Genomic DNA, 15,180 nt, shown 5'->3' with positions numbered 1-15,180 from the left:
CAAGGGCAGCGGACGCATAGGAACACCACCACATACACGTACCCCTCCAGGCCACACACCATCCTGACATGGAACAATATCATCATTCCTTCACTGTCGCCAGGTCAAAACCCTGGAACTCCCTCCCTAACAGCACTGTGGGTGTACCTACACCGGACAGACTGCAGCGGTACAAGGAGGCAGCTCACCACCACCTTCTCAAGGGTAACTAGGGATGGGTAATAAATTCCGGCCCGGTCAGCGACACTCACATCCTGCGAAAGAACGAAAAAAGTGGTGTAATATTTGCTCCATCTTCTCTTGACAGTTAATGGCTACACAATCATTGAATCAACAACTTGAGAGATTACCATTGACCAGAAACTTTGCGCTTTTAAAAAATTTATTTGTTCATGGGATGTGGGCATTGCTGGCTGGGCAAGTATTTATTGCCCATCCCTGAGGGCATTTAAGAATCAATCACATTGTTGTGGGTCTGGAGTCACATGTGACCCAGTAAGGATGACAGATTTCCTTCCCTAAAGGAGATTAGTGAACCAGATGGGTTTTTATGATAATCGGAAATGGTCAATCATTAGACATTTAATTCCAGATTTTTATTGAATTAAAATTTCACCATCCGCCATGATGGGATTCGAACCCAGGTACCCAGAGATTTTCCCTGGGTCTCTGGATTACTAGTCTAGCGACAATACCACTACGCCACTGCCTCCCCATTTCCAGAAGGTCATGAATTAAAGTCTCAGTGAGTCTTGGACACATAATCCAGGCTGACACTCGCCAGTGTGAAGTATTGAGGGAGTGCAACACTATCAGAGGTACCGTCTTTCTGACATCAAACTGAGGTCCTGCAATACAGCTTTACAGTCAAATCGCCGGACGCTAAGTTACTCTCGCTATTTGAAAAGTAAGAGAAAGGTTTGCATTTATATAGTGCCTTCCACAACCTCAAGAAGTCTCAGTGTGCTTTACAGCTAATGAACTACTGCTGTAATGCTCCCCAGAGCAAGCTCCCACAAGCTGCAATATTTTACTGGCCAAAAAAACCATTGGTGCAATGTTGATTGAGACACAAATGTTGGCCAGCACACCAACAACAATTATGTTTATATAGCGCCTTTAACAGTATGAAAGGCCGCAAGGCGCTTCACAAGAGCACTACTGACACTGAGCCACATTGCGGGGGGGGGGGGCATTCAGTCCGATGATCAAGGAGAACTCCCATGCTTTTTACTGAAGTACCACCACACGATTTTCTATCCCCGCACATAACAAGGAGTTCAGGCAGGCCTCCAGTTTAACACTTCACTTGAGAGATGGCAGCCCTGATCCTGGGGTACCCCCTCAGCACCGTACTTGAGCATTAATTAAGATATCCGAGATCGAGTCTGCGAAGTGGGATTTTCAGCCTCGAGAGCCGAGATAATCCACCCAGCCAGGGATGACTGTAGTGTGAGAGACGGGACCAAAATAAACACTCGGCTGTGAAACTACGAACAAAAGTACCAGCTTCAATTTGCCAGCCCGTACAGTCAAACGGAACATAGAACATAGAACATACAACATGGAACATTACTGCGCAGTACAGGCCCTTCGGCACTCAATGTTGCGCCGACTTGTGAAACCACTCTAAAGCCCATCTACACTAATCCCTTATCGTCCATATGTCTATCCAATGACCATTTGAATGCCCTTAGTGTTGGCGAGTCCACTACTATTGCAGGCAGGGCATTCCACGCCCTTACTACTCTCTGAGTAAAGAACCTACCTCTGACATCTGTCTTATATCTATCTCCCCTCAATTTAAAGCCATGTCCCCTCGTGCTAGACATCACCATCCGAGGAAAAAGGCTCTCACTGTCCACCCTATCCAATCCTCTGGTCATCTTGTATGTCTCAATTAAGTCACCTCTTAACCTTCTCCTCTCTAACGAAAACAGCCTCAAGTCCCTCAGCCTTTCCTCATAAGATCGTCCCTCCATACTAGGCAACATTCTGGTAAATCTCCTCTGCACCCTTTCCAATGCTTCCACATCCTTCCTATATGCGGCGACCAGAATTGCACGTAATACTCCAAATGCGGCCGCACCAGAGTTTTGTACAGCTGCAACATGACCTCATGGCTCCGAAACTCAATCCCTCTACCAATAAAAGATAACACATCGTACGCCTTCTTAACAACCCTCTCAACCTGGGTGGCAACTTTCAGGGATCTATGTACATGGACACCGAGATCTCTCTGCTCATCCATACTGCCAAGAATCTTACCATTAGCCCAGTACTCTGTCTTCCTGTTATTCCTTCCAAAATGAATCACCTTGCACTTTTCTGCATTAAACTCCATTTGCCACCTCTCAGCCCAGCGCTGCAGCTTATCTATGTCCCTCTGTAACTTGTAACATCCTTCCGCACTGTCCACAACTCCACCGACTTTAGTGTCATCTGCAAATTTACTCACCCATCCTTCTACGCCCTCCTCAAGGTGATTTATAAAAATGACAAACAGCAGTGGCCCCAAAACAGATCCTTGTGGTACACCACTAGTAACTAGGAAGGGCGGGAAAATAATCTTAAAAGCACAAGATAATTCATGCACCTCAACAATGTCAACAACCTGCTCCGGATTCTGGAATGCTCCTTGCAACCCCCAATCAGATACAGAAACGAACAATGTTGTGTCGCTGATACTTTAATAAAACTTCATTGACTTCCTGAGGTTGTGAAGGGTATAGAAATGCATCGTTCTGCTTCTGTCACATCGATAAGAGGAAAAAGGCCATTCAGGCCAGATGGCTCACACCATCAGGAGCTCTCCCAACTTCCCTTTGCACTGGGTCATATAGAACGGTCAAGGACAAAAGAAAGGTTCATTCAGCACAACAGTAACTTTGTCCCTGGATGGCACCTGAATTGGGGGGCAGAGTCAACATGGAGGTAAAGTAGGTAAGGTAAAGCCACCATAGTCCCAGATGACCATAGGCTGCTTTGCCCTTTGAGGGGGAGAGCTGACTGGTGGTGGTTTAACCTGAGGGTCGCCACACCTCAGGCGAGGGGGCAAAGTTGAGGAGGCGGGGCCTTCGTGAATAACCTCAGCCGGTACGGGGGATTGAACCCGCGCAGTTGGCCTCGCTCTGCGTCACGAACCAGCTGGAGGGCCGCAATAAATGACATGAAGACACGGGCCCAAAATTCTCCGGCCGTTGGGATTCCCTGTTCCCGTCGGCAGAGCACCCCCGCCGGTGGGTGTCCGGCGGTGCGGGGTGACTTCAATGGGAAGGAAATCCAATTGACAAGCGGCGGGTAGAGAATCCCACCGGCAAAGAACGCTGCTCCCCCGAGAAACACGTGGCTGGTGTACCGGAGAATCCAGCCCATGATGGACTGGCAGGATGGACGTATAATTGGCAAAAAGAGTTTTGACACAGATAAGCCTGAGCTGTTACATTCTTGGAAGGAAGACGAGGTAACATATTACTTGGAAAGTAAGAATCTAAAAGATAAGGCTGAGGGAGTGCAAATACACAACTCGTTGAAAGTAACAATGCAGAGCTATAAGGCCACGACCAAAACAAATCAAAGACTCAGGTTTATTTCTAGAGGGATGGAATTGAAAAATAGGGAAGTTTTGCTAAACTTGTATCAAGCCCTGGCAAGGCCGCACTCGGAGCACTGTGTACAGTTCCGGTTGCCATAGAGTAACAATGGCAGCATGGTAGCATTGTGGATAGCACCATTGCTTCACAGCTCCAGGGTCCCAGGTTCAATTCCGGCTTGGGTCACTGTCTGTGCGGAGTCAGCACATCCTCCCCGTGTGTGCGTGGGTTTCCTCCGGGTGCTCCGGTTTCCTCCCACAGTCCAAAGATGTGCAGGTTAGGTGGATTGGCCATGATAAATTGCCCTTAGTGTCCAAAATTGCCCTTAGTGTTGGGTGGGTTACTGGGTTATGGGGATAGGGTGGAGGTGTTGACCTTGGGTAGGGTGCTCTTTCCAAGAGCCGGTGCAGACTCGATGGGCCGAATGGCCTCCTTCTGCACTGTAAATTCTATGAAAACAAAGATACAGGACAGAATTTTAATGTTCCCCTGCTGGCAGGTTTGTAGGTGGAAGGTGAGCGTTAAAGTTCTCAGTCGGCTTTCCCACATGGTTGCCCCGGCCGCTCCTCAGTTTTACACATGGACGGGCAAAGCTTGATATACAAACATTTGAATTAGGAGAAAGGAATAGGCCACTCGGCCCCTCAAGCATGCTCTGCCTTCCAATAGTATGATGGCTAATCGGATTTTACCCTCAGCTCCACATTCTTGCCTAGACCGGCCCACCCATTCTTGCCTCAATTGAGGCCTTTAAGCGGCCAATTATTGACCATTCAAGGGTCGTTTCCTGCCCACTCTCACTTTTCAGGCAGGCGGGAGGAGCTCCAGGGTGGGGTAAGCCTGAAAATAAACATGGTTCAGGCTGTGGGAGGGGAATTGAGTGGGTGGCTTCATCAGCAACCTGTTTTTAATATTGGGTGCCCTGGACCCACCAGGGCTTCTCCACCAACACCCGCATACCCCTCGGTCCACCCCTCCAGGACCCACCTCTGCTCCCCCACCCTCAGACCGCCAAAACCTACTTAATGCCGGAATCCCAAGACTCAGATTCCGGAGACTGGTTGTAATCCCAGGGCCGTCCACTGCACTTTCTGGTTCTGCAGGGACTAAAGTACGCCAGCCAATCAGCAAACAACACTTGTCGAATAAGCACATGGACACGGCATTGCTATCGATTTGGAAGTCCGGTATGGTTTTTACAAAGGTGAAAGAATGTGTGCAGGAGAAAACCTGCTCAGAGCTGGTTACATCGTCTCGTCTAACCATTTGGCCAATTCATACTGTGTAGAACTGGTCATCGACAAGATAAGGGTGTAGAGGGGCATCACTTATATGTGTCTTGGGCAGCCCGTACGTAAGCAGACGCAGTGAACCTTGAGGACGAATCCTATTACATATACCAGCTTGTCACTCTTACATTCAGGCAAGGTCCAGTCATACATGGCGGTAAGTCCAATGGATATGGAATTTGGAACTGACATTAAGAATGGCGTGCATTTTGTGGATATGGTCACACTTGTTGAGGATGGTTATTCCAGTAACTTTGGCAGGTTTACAGACATACGTCTGGGTTGACCTTGACACCTCGCAACCCTATCAAATATGCGCACTTCACGTGCACATCCGCCAAGTTGCTCGGAATTCCACAATGTGCGTCCGCGAGATCGGTCAGGTACCCTTTTAAGGATTGAGTATCTTCAGTGGACGTGGATTGTAGCTGGGAGAAAATAGAGTTTGAACGCAGCAGATAGGTCCTTAATCTCCTCTACCTGTGAGGCTAAATCTGCCAGCGAGGTCTATGTCAAGCCGACCTTCACTGGGCACTACACACGTTGGGATTCATACAATTTCATGCATTGTAAGATTGCTCTTTTCAGGTCTTAAATAGGACCTGAGCTATTTGCTCACCATTAAGCTTGAAGCTGAAACACGGCACATCATGGATGGGAGCGACCTAACGGAGAAGTTTCTGAGCGCCATTTGTGGCGGTTTTGCTGGGAGTTTCCTGCCCGCTGTGTCGGTGAGTTCTCCGACTGTTCGTGTGGAGTTTGCACATTCTCCCCATGTCTGCGTGGGTTTCACCCCCACAACCCAAAAAGATGTGCAGGGTAGGTGAATTGGCCCTGCTAAATTGCCCCTTAATTATTAGAGGTCGATGCAGACTCGATGGGCCGAATGGCCTCCTTCTGCACTGTAGGAATTCTATGATTCTATAATTCAATTGGGTCCTGTAAATTTATTTTTAAAAGACATTTTTTAAAGAATTATTTTTATCACTGGGGAGCTAAATTGGCTAGACCAGTTCCTCAGAGATCGAGCCAGCATTTTGAAAAGGTGCCCTGAGCTCTCAGTGAGCTGTTGGGCGGTTCAGAACAAGCAGAACACTCACTATACTTGATTGAAACATAATGGCCGGGATTCTCCGGTCTGCCAGCCGTGTTTCCTGGGCGGGACACGCTCGCCAACAGCGGGATTCTCCGTTCCCGCCACCTTCCAATGGGATTTCCCATTGTGGCAACATCATGTCTCTGGGAAACCTGCTGGCATTGGAGCGCTGCCGGCCTAATGGAGAATCCCGCCGGCGGAGAATCCACTGCACTGGAAAAGCAGCTTGCCGTGATGCAGCATAGCCGATAAAAGCTGGGGCACCCCGCTCCCGGGATCTCCCCAGCTCCCAACGCCTCGCGAGATCCAAAGCAATCTCGCGAGGCATCGCGATGTAAATCGTGCCCATTGTGGGTGGGATCTCTTTTTTGGCAAATCTGCATATCAGAGCCAGTTAGTCTGACTCTAAAGTGCAGATTCATAAGGTATCTGAGGCTTTGGCATTCACCCCCTTTGCCTCAGAGATCTCGGGTGAGCTCTGTTCAGCACTGGTTCCCACAAACAAGGACCAGACTGAATGGCACTCGTGGGGGTCTTCCAGGGGATCGGAGGCCCCCAACTGCATGTCCTTTGGGCAGGGTAGGCTGACAGTGCCAGCCTAGCACCTAGGCAGTGCCTCCTGGGTGCCAGCCTGGCACAGCCAAGGTGCCTGGTGGCATTGTCAGCTGGCATGGGCACTGCCAGGTTGGCACTGCCAAAATGGCATTTTCTGCATGTGTGTGATTGGGCTGGGGGTGCCCTGTGTGGGTATTGGGGGGTGCAGGGGGGGGGGGGCTGGAGATCCTCCCATATTGCGTTCAGACTGGAGGGGGAGGTCAGGGATCACTTCAGGAGCCTCAGAGGTCGGGATGCCGTTTCTAAACGCACTCACTATGAGACTTTGTTCACTTTTGGGAGAATCATGCCTGAATCCTGAGGCATCCAGAGGGTAAAAAGAATGTTCCTCTTGTGGGAGAATCTAGAACGAGGGGGTTAGTTTCTAAATAAGGGGTCATGCATTTAAGATGGAGGCGAGGAGAATCTTTTCTCTCCGAAGGCCCTGGGTCTCTGGAACTCCCTTCCTCAAAAAGCGGTGGAGCAGGCTCGAGGGACCAAGAGGCCCACTACTGCTCTTAGTTTGCATGTTTCTATGTTCCCTGCCAGCCTTTACTCACTGAAATGGGTCTGAACCAGAATCCACATTTTGGATAAGATCCGGCACTAGAATACATTTATTTGCAGACTCGATGGGCCGAATGGCCTCCTTCTGCACTGTAAATTCTATGAATTCTATGATCTGTGAACAGTTACAACGTCTTACCTTGCTTCCTAAAACCTGCCTCTACATTCCAATTAAGCAAACTCAAATATTTCAAATACCACTTATGTATAACATTAACTTGGTGTAGAGTCCTTGGAGAGAGAAACATTTTAGGAACAAACTGAAAACACTTCGGCCCAGTTTTCAGTCCTGAAACTGACTTTTCAGACAGACCTGGCCTCTCCCATTAGTTATTGTGTTGAACTCAAAGCACATGGCATTGTTTTGTCTCCTATCGCAGGATGTGCCTTGACTTGCTCAGCAAGAACCAAAACACAATGCCTCACTTTTAATCACAGTTCTAGCCATCACACGGTCTGCATCCATTTTTAATAATCTTTATTATTACAAAGAACAAAGAAATGTACAGCACAGGAACAGGCCCTTCGGCCCTCAAGCCCGTGCCGACCATGCTGCCCGACTAAACTACAATCTTCTACATTTCCTGGGTCCGTATCCCTCTATTCCCATCCTATTCATGTATTTGTCAAGATGCCCCTTAAATGTCACTATCGTCCCTGCTTCCACCACCTCCTCCGGTAGCGAGTTCCAGGCACCCACTATCCTCTGCGTAAAAATTGTCGCAAGTAGGCTTACGTTAACACTGCAATGAAGTTACTGTGAAAATCCCCCTGTTGCCACATTCTGGCACCTGTTCGGGTACACTGAGGAAGAATTCAGAATGTTTAATTCACCCAACAAGCACGTCTTTCGGGAATTGTGTGAGGAAACCGGAGCACCCGGAGGAAACCCATGCAGACACAGGGAGAACGTGCAGACTCTGCACAGACAGTGACCCAAGAGGGAATCGAACGAGGGACTCTGGCGCTGTGAACCAAAGTGCCAACCACTGTGCTACCGTGCCAAACCCAGGTTTTAATAATATTACAGCAAAAATACAAATTATAAAATATAGCAATTTCTTATATTTATCACACTCAGAGCTCAAAACATAGTGTACAACATTGGACGTGATTCCATGATTGACAACACTTACAGAATAATCATGATTGTGCCAAGAATTGCCCTGATAACCAATTTAAGATCATTAGTCAGGCTTACAATGTGGCTCACTTACACGTTCTGGAAGCCACATGTATTCCCAGACAGGGCCCTGTCTTTCGCAGACAGAAGCATGTCCACAATTGTGGACATTCCCCATGGCAATTGCTTGACCAATCAGAGTCTGCCTGCCTGGTTTTTGAATTTAAACAAAAGCTTGGCGGTTAACTATGTCCTGGTGCAAACTTCATGACATTGGCTTCTACCAATGACAGTCCACTTGACAACTAATCAGCATTCTCTTCTCACGCAGTACAAGCTGTTGTTTCCTTTTGTTATTCTTGCAGACCAGGTGAGTGTAAGGTGAAAAGCTTCGACAGCATGTGTCTTTTTCAGCAATATTCGGTTTACAGCCTCTTTGGTATCTGCTACCTGATCTAGGTGAAGAACCTTAACAACAAAAAAATCAACAGGACTACTGAAGGTGATGTTATTATGTGACTGGATCACAGAATGGAGGAGGCAGTGAGAACGAAATAATGAGTCGGTGCATCAAACAGTAGCTCCCAAAAATCAAAAAGTCACCCACGAGAAAATCTCAACAAGAGCACTCGAGAAAGAAATTGTTTTGGCCCCTGCAGGACCGAGCGACCGAACACTCGTTCAATGGAGTGGGTTTTAAGGAACTTAACCCTCACCCTGGTTCAAAGCAGAAGGTTTTAGAGCATTTCAAAGGAGGAGGAGAAGCTCTGAGAGCGACTGAAGTCTTTCCAGTGTCCTAATAATAATCGCTTATTGTCACAAGTAGGCTTCAAATACACCTATGACTGTGTGGCCAAATTCCCCTCCAACTCGATTTTCAAATTTGCTGATGACACCACCGTAGTGGGTCAGATTTCAGACAATGACGAGACAGAGTACAGGAATGAGACAGAGAATCTGGTGAACTAGTGCGACAATAATAATCTCTCCCTCAATGTCAACAAAACGAAGGAGATTGTCATTGACTTCAGGAAGCATAGTGGGGAACATGCCCCTATCTACATCAATGGGAATGAAGTAGAAAGGGTCGAAAGCTTCAAGTTTTTAGGTGTACAGATCACCAACAGCCTGTCCTGGTCCCCCCATGCCGACACTATAGTTAAGAAAGCCCACCAACGACTCTACTTTCTCAGAAGACTGAGGAAATTTGGCATGTCAGCTACGACCCGCACCAACCTCTACAGATGCACCATAGAAAGCATTCTTTCTGGTTGTATCACCACTTGGTATGGATCCTGCTCTGCCCAAGACCGCAGGAAACTACAAAAGGTCGTGAATGTAGCCCAGTCCATCATGCAAACCAGCCTCCCATCCATTGACTCTATCTACAATTCCCGCTGCCTCGGAAAGGCAGCCAGCATAATTAAGGACCCCACGCACCCCGGACATACTCTCTTCCACCTTCTCCCGTCAGGAAAAAGATACAAAAGTTTGAGGTCACGTACCAACCGACTAAAGAACAGCTTCTTCCCTACTGCCATCAGACTTTTGAATGGACCTACCTCGTATTCATAGAATCACAGAATTTACAGTGCAGAAGGAGGCCATTCGGCCCATCGAGTCTGCACCGGCCCTTGGAAAGAGCACCCTACCCAAGCCCACTCCTTCACCCTAACCCCACTTAATCTTTTTGGACATTCACTGAATAACATCTATTAGTTAGACTTGTCCTGGTTAAGTTGATCTTTTCTCTACACCTTGCTATAACTGGTCAATAATTAACCATACATCAAGCAACACCAATACCTGGCCACTGTCACACTGCTGCTGTGGAATCTTTGCTGTGCGCTTTTCCAATGCTGCACAGTCTGTGAAAGGCTATGGGACGCAGTGGGGGTGGGAGGGGAGGGGCTGTGAAAGGCGCTACAGAAATGCAACTTTCTTTCCCTCTCTAACATCCCAAATCCCACCAGTCCGTTCCAGCCAGCCTGCAGTCAAACCCCTTCGTTTTAACATGTTGACATCGTTAATCCCTCTCTCTGTGTCTGCTCTACTGTTACTATGGGCAATGCTTGCGGCGTCTCTCTCCCTGCTGCGCCTGTGTTGCTGGGGTGGGGATGATGAGCTGGGGGTTTCGACAGGACAGACGCAGTAAAAGCTTTGCAAAAACACTGGAGAGAAATCTGCAGCTATTAAACAGGGGGGCAGAGGCAGAGACAGAGGGGGAACCTGCCTTCTCTCTCTCTCGCCTGGAGTAAAGTGGACCCATCACGTAGGTAATTGTATTCCAATGTGGCAAATGTTGCCAGTTAAACATTTCAGAGTTCCTATAAACTGTGGGGTGGAGAGACGCAAACATACTCAAATCTGTAACAAATATTAATATCCAGGTAGAGAGGGACAATGCAAATAATGTTATGAAAACAACTTGGACATGGACATGTATCAAAAAACACACCGAATGTCTCTGTCACTTCACCATATGTTAGCCAACCCCCTCCTCTCTCGATACACATAGTGCCAATATAAATACTCTTCTAGACAATGTTCTGACAATTCAGAATTTAAAATCTCACTTACTGTCTCCCCTCCCCGTTTGTCCTTTCAGAAAGTGTCAAATTGTTGCATCCAAATTAATCCACCAGCTTCAGTCACACAAAGCCTTGTGGTCAAAATAAATAAACCTTTACATGATCCAGTCGGCAGCGGCCAGTAGGATTTCGAGCAGCTCAAAGGGGAGGGCAAATGAGAGAGAGAATGAGGGAGAGATTGAGAGAGAGAGAGAGTTACACTCACCTCGTCTGAAAGTGGCCCAACTCCGGGGAGGGGGAGCGGGGACCGGCTGCTGTCAGCCAGTCTCAGCACACACCCCACTTTCACTTCTACTTCAGGGAGGAGGAGGAGGGATAAGAGGAGAGATATGAAGGGGGGGGGGGGAGGAAGAAGTGAGGGGGTGGAGGAGGAAGGGAGCAGAGGAGGGTGGGAGAGGAAGGAGGGGAGGGTGGGAGGAGAGGTAGAGGAGAAGAAGAGGATGGAGTGGGGAGAGAATGGAGGGAGGGGGGCGAGGTGGGAGAGGGAGGGGAGAGATGAGGGAAGGGGAGAGGTGGGAGGGGGAGAGATGGGGGAGGGTGGGATGGAGGGGGAGGGAGGAGGGGGGGGGAGGGATGGAGGGGGGGGGAGGGATGGAGGGGGGAGGGATGGAGGGGGGGGGAGGGATGGAGGGGGAGAGAGGGAGGGAAAGGGGAGGAGGGAGGGAAAGGGGAGGAGAGGAGGGAGGGGAGGGAGGGAAAGGGGAGGAGAGGAGGGAGGGGGAGGGAGGGGGAGGGAGGGGGAGGGAGGGAAAGGGGAGGGAGGGGGAGGGAGGGAAAGGGGAGGGGGGGGAGGGAGGGAGAGGGCAGATGGAGAGGTGGGTGGGGGAGAGGAAGAAAGGGAAGGGGAGGAGGAGGAAATTGGGAGAGGGGAGGAACGAGGCGAGGAGTGAGGGAGGGGTAGGGGAGGGACTAGAATCATAGAATTTACAGTGCAGAAGGAAGCCATTCGGCCCTTCAAGTCTGCACCGGCCCTTAGAAAGAGCACCCAACTGAACCCCACACTTCCACCCTATCCCGTAGCCCAGCAACCCCACCTAACCTTTTTTGGACACTAAGGGGCAATTTAGCATGGCCAATCCACCTAACCTGCACATCTTTGGACTGGGAGGAAACCGGAGCACCCGGAGGAAACTCACGCAGACACGGGGAGAACGTGCAGACTCCATTCAAGGTGGGAGAGAGGCGTGAGGGAAGGTGGGGAGTGAGGGAAAGATGGGGAAGGAAGGGGTTAGGGTGGGAGAGGAGGGGGAGGTGGGCGGAGGACGGAGAAGGAGGCAGGTCAGAGGGAGGGAATGGCAGGAGGAGAACAGTGAGGGGGTGAAGGAGGAGGGTGGGGGAGAGAGGAGCGGGTAGGAAAGAGTGTGGGGAGAGAGGGAGGAGGGTGTGGGGGATAGGGAGGAGGGTGTGGGAGAGAGAGTGAGGAGGGTGTGGGGGAGAGAGTGAGGAGGGTGTGGGGGGAGAGAGGGAGGAGGGTGTGGGGGAGAGAGGGAGGAGGGTGTGGGGGAGAGAGGGAGGAGGGTGTGGGGGAGAGAGGGAGGAGGGTGTGGGGGAGAGAGGGAGGAGGGTGTGGGGGATAGAGAGGAGGGTGTGGGAGAGAGAGTGAGGAGGGTGTGGGGGAGAGAGTGAGGAGGGTGTGGGGGAGAGAGTGAGGAGGGTGTGGGGGGAGAGAGTGAGGAGGGTGTGGGGGGAGAGAGGGAGGAGGGTGTGGGGGAGAGAGGGAGGAGGGTATGGGGGAGAGAGGGAGGAGGGTATGGGGGAGAGAGGGAGGAGGGTGTGGGGGGAGAGAGGGAGGAGGGTGTGGGGGGAGAGAGGGAGGAGGGTGTGGGGGAGAGAGGGAGGAGGGTGTCGGGGAGGAGGGTGTGGGGGAGAGAGGGAGGAGGGTGTGGGGGAGAGAGGGAGGAGGGTGTGGGGGAGAGTGAGGAGGGTTTGGGGGAGAGAGTGAGGAGGGTGTGGGGGAGAGAGTGAGGAGGGTGTGGGGGAGAGAGTGAGGAGGGTGTGGGGGAGAGAGTGAGGAGGGTGTGGGGGAGAGAGTGAGGAGGGTGTGGGGGAGAGAGTGAGGAGGGTGTGGGGGAGAGAGGGAGGAGGGTGTGGGGGAGAGAGGGAGGAGGGTGTGGGGGAGAGAGTGAGGAGGGTGTGGGGGGAGAGAGGGAGGAGGGTGTGGGGGAGAGAGTGAGGAGGGTGTGGGGGGAGAGAGGGAGGAGGGAGTGGGGAGAGAGGGAGGAGGGAGTGGGGGAGAGTGAGGAGGGTGTGGGGGAGAGAGGGAGGAGGGTGTGGGGGAGAGAGGGAGGAGGGTGTGGGGGAGAGAGGGAGGAGGGTGTGGGGGAGAGAGGGAGGAGGGTGTGGGGGGAGAGAGGGAGGAGGGTGTGGGGGGAGAGAGGGAGGGTGTGGGGAGAGAGGGAGGAGGGTGTGGGGGGAGAGAGGGAGGGTGTGGGGAGAGAGGGAGGGTGTGGGGAGAGAGGGAGGAGGGTGTGGGGGAGAGAGGGAGGAGGGTGTGGGGGGAGAGAGGGAGGGTGTGGGGAGAGAGGGAGGAGGGTGTGGGGGAGAGAGGGAGGAGGGTGTGGGGGAGAGAAGGAGGAGGGTGTCGGGGGAGAGGGAGGAGGGTGTGGGGGAGAGAGGGAGGAGGGTGTGGGGGAGAGAGTGAGGAGGGTGTGGGGGAGAGAGTGAGGAGGGTGTGGGGGAGAGAGTGAGGAGGGTGTGGGGGAGAGAGGGAGGAGGGTGTGGGGGAGAGAGTGAGGAGGGTGTGGGGGGAGAGAGGGAGGAGGGTGTGGGGGAGAGAGGGTGTGGGGGAGATAGGGAGGAGGGTGTTGGGGGGAGAGGGAGGAGGGTGTGGGGGAGAGAGGGAGGAGGGTGTGGGGGAGAGAGGGAGGAGGGTGTGGGGGAGAGAGGGAGGAGGGTGTGGGGGAGAGAGGGTGTGGGGGAGAGAGGGAGGAGGGTGTGGGGGAGAGAGGGTGTGGGGGAGAGAGGGTGTGGGGGAGAGAGGGAGGAGGGTGTGTGGGAGAGAGGGGGGAGGGGAGGGTGGGTGAAAGTGGAGGGGCGAGGATGAGGAGAGTGGAGGGGAGGGAGATGGGGAGGGAGGGGGAGACAGAGAGGGGGGAGAGGAGGGGGACTAGAGAGGGAGGAGTGGGAGAGAAGAGGGGGAGAGGGCGGTGGGGAGAGAGGCGAGTTGGAGAGAGATGGGAGTGAGGAGGTAGAGGGGGAGAGGGAAGTACAGGAGAAAGAGGAACCGGAGAGGCAGAGGGGGAGGAGGGGAATGAGAATGGAGGCGGGAGATTGAGAGAGATGGAGGAGGGGAGGGGAGAAGGAGAGGGTGGGGCAAAAAGAGGGGAGGTGTAGAGGGAGGGGAAGGGGAGAGAGATGGAGGATGAGGGGAGTAGGAGCAGGAGCTGAGAGAGAGCGAGGGAGGAGGCAGCAAGAATGAAGGAGGGAAGGAGACAGGGGCAGGAGGAGATAGAAGGGGAGAGAGAAGATAGGAGGGACGAGAAAGATAGAGGGAGTGAGGGGAAAGATAGAAGGAGAGAGGAAAGATAGAGGGAGGCAGGGAAAGAGGAGGGGGAATGTGGGGAGAAGGAGGGAGTGAGAGAGGGAGATGAGGGTGGGATTGGGGAGATGGAGGAAGAGAAAGAATCGGGGAAGGGAAAAGGAAAGTAAAGGGGATAGACAGAAAGAGAGGATAGACAGAAAGAAGAGAGGAGGTTACAGGGTGAGGATGGAAAAGTGGGGAAGAGTGAATAAAATTATATTTTGAGAGAGGAAGAAGCAAAAGGAAGGCGGGAGGGAAAAGTGGAGTACTCACTCAGTGGGTCGTGCCTGTTTGCTCCAGTGCAGAGATCAAATTGCTGTTGTAACAGAATGCACTCGCTGGCAGCTTTCACCAACACATTGCTATTGTTATAGGAACAGTCAGCGTACACAGCCTGCCTCTAATCCCACACCAGCATCAACTGAGTTCTGATGAAAGGTCACTGACCTGGAACATTAACTCTTTCTCTCTCTTTCTTTCTCTCTCTCTCTCACTCTCTCCACAGTGGCTGCGGGACCTGCTGAATGCTTGTTCAGTGTGAACTGTGCTCTCTGTACCCAATATAAAAAACACGTTCAGTGACAACATGGGCAGCACGGTAGCACAATGGTTAGCACTATGGCTTCACAGCGCCAGGGTCCCAGGTTCGACTCCCGGCTTGCGTCACTGTCTGTGCGGAGTCTGCACGTTCTCCCCGTGTCTGCGTGGGTTTCCTCCAGGCGCTCCGGTTTCCTCCCACTAGTCCCGAAAGATGTGCTATTAAATCATTTAGACATTCTGAATTCTCCCTCTGTGTACCCGAACAGG

General features: G+C 51.7%; 1 protein-coding gene across 5 annotated transcripts in view; it reads right to left on the bottom strand.

Moving 5' to 3' along the window:
• Positions 1–14,754, bottom strand: part of gdpd4a (glycerophosphodiester phosphodiesterase domain containing 4a) — a 112,833-nt gene extending 98,079 nt beyond the window's left edge. Inside the window, exons 1-2 of one of the 5 annotated variants that reach the window (XM_072477380.1) lie at positions 11,059–11,236; positions 10,843–10,924 (exon numbers count right to left, since the gene is read on the bottom strand). The gene's annotated coding sequence lies outside the window, so the exon portion shown is untranslated. Of the gene's footprint in view, positions 1–10,068; positions 10,088–10,842; positions 11,013–11,058; positions 11,238–14,646 lie in introns of those variants that run through there. The other 4 variants (XM_072477382.1, XM_072477381.1, XM_072477379.1 and 1 more) reach the window with 4 other exon arrangements.
• Positions 14,755–15,180: the final 426 nt, after the last annotated feature.

This window comes from Scyliorhinus torazame, chromosome 15 (genome assembly GCF_047496885.1).
Source record: "Scyliorhinus torazame isolate Kashiwa2021f chromosome 15, sScyTor2.1, whole genome shotgun sequence".
Lineage (NCBI taxonomy): Eukaryota > Metazoa > Chordata > Chondrichthyes > Carcharhiniformes > Scyliorhinidae > Scyliorhinus > Scyliorhinus torazame.
This window is presented reverse-complemented; position numbering and strand designations above follow the sequence as displayed.